We start from the raw sequence: 6,126 nt of genomic DNA on the forward strand, positions 1-6,126 counted from the left end.
AGAATCTGCTTAATTACTTAAACCATATTTTATAATTTGGCTAATCAAAAATAAAAGATCTACAAGGCCCACAGTGCGCCGCGATGTAACACGTTGTGAGCTTGTAGATCGGCTACTTTTGAAAAAAAGATATAGATTTTTAGATTAGATGGGGGTTTGCGGACAAATACATATCAATTTGGGGGTCCTGAATTAGAGAGACCTGAGTCACAATGGTATGATTAAGGTGTAATAATCATTAAAAAAAAAACTTTTAAGACACATCTTTAGAATCACATTTATTTTTTTCTTCTTTTTTTTATCCCGCGATTTTGTAACCCTTTTTCACCCGGTGCCAATTATATAAGTGATCCTGGGCGCTACACGAGGGAGCCCAGAGCCAAGCTCATGCCTCCTTCAATGCATGAGAGCCAACTGACCTTCTTGTCACCTGACAGGGGGGAGTTTCCCCGGTAGGACGTAGCTTTCACTTTCATGTCCTGAAGAGGGCGATACACACACAGTGTCAGATTATCACTTTGTCTCTTCTAAGAAAACAAAGGTGTTAAAACCACACTGCTCAACTAAAGCACACGCCTTTCACACATCATGTCAGCATGTTTAGAACAGACAGAAAACATTCCAACCGCACATTTCAAGTGTTGACATTACTGGCATGGAGAAGTGGTTTTCGTAAAGTGGGGTCCAAGGGGTCTTTGAGGGGTTCCAGGGAGTCTACAGCCAAATTAGTTAAGTAATAGCAGCAGAATCTGCTTAATCACTTAAACCATATTTTATAATTTGCCTAATCAAAAATAAAAGATCTACAAGGCCCACAGCGCGCCGCGATGTAACACGTTGTGAGCTTGTAGATCGGCTACTTTTGAAAAAAATATATAGATTTTTAGATTAGATGGGGGTTTGCGGACAAATACATATCAATTTGGGGGTCCTGAATTAGAGAGACCTGAGTCACAATGGTATGATTAAGGTGTAATAATCATTAAAAAAAAAAAGCTTTTAAGACACTTTAGAATCACATTTCTTTTTTTCTTCTTTTTTTTTATCCCACGATTTTGTAACCCTTTTTCACCCGGTGCCAATTATATAAGTGATCCTGGGCGCTACACGAGGGAGCCCAGAGCCAAGCTCATGCCTCCTTCAATGCATGAGAGCCAACTGACCTTCTTGTCACCTGACAGGGGGGAGTTTCCCCGGTAGGACGTAGCGCGCGGAAGTGCGGAAAAGGTATAATAACAATGAAGAGAGGTCGCACAGCTCGTAGCCAAGATGCAGACATTTATTTTACAATGAAACCAACGTTTGGACCTTAAACAGAGGTCTTCTTCAGGGAACAGCACAAGTCAAGGTGAACATCATGTAGGACACAGGTTAGGGTGTGTCCTCAAATCAGGGTACCCTAACCAAGGAGGGGCAACCAATTATCTATCTACCACAATATACAAGATAATGATAAGAACAATTCACAGAAACATTATCAGCAACATTTTACAGTAACATGTTACACACTTACAAGAGAGAAACATAATAGTGTGAAGTACAAAGAGAAAAGACAAGTTCCCATCAATGGACATAATATGATGTTTCTGACATGATTGTATTTTAGTTTTTTTTAATGAATAATTTCAATACATGATATCTATTTGGCTGTGTTTTCTTATTAATGTTATGTTTCTGCAATGTTGCCTCTTCTCTTTAAGGTCCAACCTATTTCAATAATGAATTCCATATGATTGTGTACATTTTGAGCAACTTTTAACGTTTATTGTATATGAGGTTTGATACGATTGTTGGCAGTTACATTGAACAGCATTTCATCATGATTCCATATGATTCTCGTTTAGATAATTGGTGTAAATATTGTGCATATTTGTCTGATTTATATCTATGAATCATCTTCATCTCTCACACTCATCACATCAAGCTGGCTGGCAACTTCACTTTCATGTCCTGAAGAGGGCGATATTGTCCAGCATGTCTCTTGTGCAGCCAATCATAAACCTTGTCAGGTAAGTAGTATGAACTTAATAATAATAATAACTTAGTATGAACAGCTTCAGACAAGTATGGGTAACTGCAGGCAAAGATGGCGCTGGGATATGTTCGTGTTCACACCAAGTGCTGTCACAAGTGGCCATCTACCGGGTCTAACAGCGACACACACACACGCACGCACGCGCGCACACACACACACACACACACACACACACACACACACACACACACACACACACACACACACACACACACACACACACACACACACACACACACACACACACACACACACACACACACACACACAATGTGGTCTGTGGAATAGGCTATCATCACCTGAATCAAACCATAGTGTGTGGAATAGGTTATCACCTGATTCAATGCTCATCAATGGTAAAGCCGTTAACCAAAGTACTTGACAATGTGCATTACATTTCACACACAGACACACACCCACGCACGCACACACACACACACACACACACACACACACACACACACACACACACACACACACACACACACACACACACACACACACACACACACACACACACACACACACACACACACACACACACACACACACACACTACAAGCTAATCTGATGATATTTGTGGTCACGATTAACGCTGCATAGATTCACTTTTTAGGAAGCAAATACATTTCCATGTCATTGATTGGCTGTTGTCACTTCAACTTCTTCTTTGAAACTGCATTTTGATATATTAATTACACTGAAATGAGTAATCAAAAACAATTGTTTGTCATCATGTAGAATATTGACTCTTACCAAATTCTCTAAGGAATTTAGAAGGTTAAGGAGGTTAGGGAATATTAACATTCCGTAAGGAATATGCAGTGGTGGAAAAAGTGCTCAAATATCAAAAGTAAAAGTATCAATACTGCAATGTAGAAGTATCGATCTATTACAACTAAAAGTCCCAAATTAAAAATGTACTTGAGTAAAAGTACAAAAGTATTGATGTCAAATGTACTTGAAGTACCAAAAGTAAAAATTCTAAAATGTTTGAAAATAGCAGAACTACAAGCTCACAACTCGTTGCGATGCGACGTGTTGTGAGCTTGTAGATCGGTTATTTTCAAATAGCCTCCTAGGTATAAAATAGGGCTAAAGTGGTTAATGTATGTTTCATAACGTAATAATTTATATCTGCAAAGTAACTAGTAACTAAAGTTTTCAAATAATTGTAGCAAATATTGTAAAAGTACAATATTTGCCTCTGAGATGTATTGGAGTAGAAGTAAAAGTATAGACAATTGGAAATACTCAAGTCAAGTAAAAGTACCTCGAAATTGTACTTAATTGTACTTAAGTACAGTACAGTAAATGTACTTAGTTACTTTACACCACCGGGAATATTAATATTTACTGGCAGATATTAGGGCGTATTCATATTCCCTGATAGTCCAAAATGTAGTAAATACTTGATATTTGCTGTGAGGTCAAATTCTTGCACAAGAGGCTGATGAGGTATAGGCCTACTTATTTGTTTTGGTACACACCGTATGCATATTTACGGGGCCAGGCTTCCAGCATGGACCCGTATTGTTATTGGCATTATTCCATTTCTTCTTCTTCTTCTTCTTCTTCTTCTTCTGCCGTTTTCTGCCAGTTTTGGCTGAACCGTGCATACGCTTTTTACGAAACTCGGCCATATGATAGATGGTCATGAAAAACGATCAAAAAATAAATCTCACAATCTTTCGTCAAAAGGTGGCGCTATAGCACTCAGTTGAAAATGCCAACTTTGAACAGGTACAACTCATGCCCTGTTTGACCTACAGCCATGAAACTTCGATGCACACATGCGTCTCCTCATGCCTAACAACTTTCACCCTCTGACTTTTGACCTCTGACCTTTAGATCTCCCACCATTTTGAATTATATGAAAAACAGTTAAAACCTATCTCCTCCTGGGATTTTTGAGTAATCTGCACGAAACTTTTACACATGAACTTTGGACCTATGCCAAAAAAACGTTTGCAAAATATTTTCCGTAAGTGAAAAAATGAAGCTTTAATGAGCCAATGAATTATTGCAGTTTTATGACAATTATTCATCTGCCCCCTAACACATACATGCAGACTTACCATTCTTTGAAACTTGCAGAATGTAAAGGGCCATTCCAAATATCACTGAAACCAATCTTACTCCAATTGGTCAAACGGGGGCGCTATAGCAATTTTTTGAAAATGCAAACTTTAAACAGGCAAAATCATGCCTCGTTTGGCCGACAGCCATTAGACCTGCTTACACATGTGCCTTGACTAATGAGGAACACATCTATCACGTTGACCAGTAAGCACCGCCCTTAGATTGTCCTCAATCTTGAGCAGTTTGAAAAACACTTAAACCCAGGATTTTTCAGCTATTTGCGTGAAACTGTATGATCAGTGTGATCTCTTTTTTCAGAGGTTTGTCTGTTGGTCCAATAGCTTCCAGCTTAAGTGTATGTCTCACAACCTCAAGGTCACAGGTTCAAGCCTCACTTGGTGCAGACTTCATCTAAGTTGCATTTCACACAACATGACTATCAATGAATACATCTGCAATTGTTAAAGATAACATGAAATACTTAATTGAGTGTTTTTTACATACTTCATTGTGAAATAGCTGATCTACAATCTCACAACTTTTCAGATAGCAATGAGAGTATGTTTTTTCAATGTATAACATACTTCATTGTGAAAATAGCGATGTACAATCTGACAACTTTTAATGGTTTGTGAGCTTGTAGATTGGCTACTTTCACTAGTTTTGATTCTGAGGAGATGTACAATTTCTTCATTGGTAAATGGTTTTGAACGAGTGATCTTTGTGTTAGTGAAACGGGGCTTGGTCATGACAGAAGGCAAGAGTTTGTGATCCACAACAGACAATATCAGCCTGGACAAAGGTATAGCACTATAGGTAGTGTTGCAGCTACCTAAGAGTGCCTCACGATCGCAAGGTTGCCGGTTCAAGCCTCACTTGATGCGACTCATTTAAGTTGAATTGCAAAAACACATACTTCATTGTGAAAATAGCTGATCTACAATCTCACAACTTTTCAGATAGCAATGAGAGTATGTTTTTTCAATGTATAACATACTTCATTGTGAAAATAGCCGATGTACAATCTGACAACTTTTAATGGTTTGTGAGCTTGTAGATGGCTACTTTCACTAGTTTTGATTCTGAGGAGATGTACAATTTCTTCATTGGTAAATGGTTTGTGAACGAGTGATCTTTGTGTTAGTGAAACAGGGGCTTGGGTAATGACAGAAGGCAAGAGTTTGTGATCCTCAACAGACAATATCAGCCGGACAAGCTATACACTATAGGTAGTGTTGCAGCTACCTAAGAGTGCCTCACGATCGCAGGTTGCCGGTTCAAGCCTCACTTGATGCAGACTCATTTAAGTTTGAATTGCAAAAACATGACTCAATCTATTCCGTTTCCATGGCTCTCTCTCTCTCTTCAATCTATCCGTTTCTATCTCAATCTATTCCGTTTCCATGTCTCTCTCTCCTGTCTCTTCCATCTATTCCGTCTCTCTCTCTCTCGGCCTAGCTGAGTGGTTAGTGAGCCCGCCTAGGGAGCCAGAGGCTCTGGTTGACCCAGGTACGATTCCAGGTCAGGTTAGCAAATGTGTCGATGAAATGAAATTTGTCCCTGAGCAAGACTCTTAACCCCTAATTGCTCACAGGCCCTCATTGGAAACAAGACCGCAAGGACTTTCATGAACTGACCTGTTAAAGGAATTATCATTCTCTTTCTCTCTCCTGGCCCCGTATTATCGCTGCTTGCAGCTATATTTGATATTGTAGTTTTGTCATTACTTTTCTTTTTTATGAACTGCAAGTCGTGGATAAGTTTGCAGGGAAAATAATGTCATCCATTCTTTTATACCTGTATAAACATGTGACCTCAAGTTGAAGTAAAAAACAATACAAAAATATAGCTGCAAGCAGCGATAATACAGGGCCAGACATGGAAACTAGAGAGAGAGAGAGAGAGAGAGAGAGAGAGAGAGAGAGAGAGAGAGAGAGAGAGAGAGAGAGAGAAGAGAGAGAGAGAGGAGGAGAGAGAGAGAGAGAGAGAGAGAAAGAGAGAGAGAGAGA

The sequence above is a fragment of the Gymnoscopelus microlampas genome (assembly GCF_963454915.1).
Source record: "Gymnoscopelus microlampas genome assembly, chromosome: 21".
Taxonomy (NCBI): Eukaryota; Metazoa; Chordata; class Actinopteri; order Myctophiformes; family Myctophidae; genus Gymnoscopelus; species Gymnoscopelus microlampas.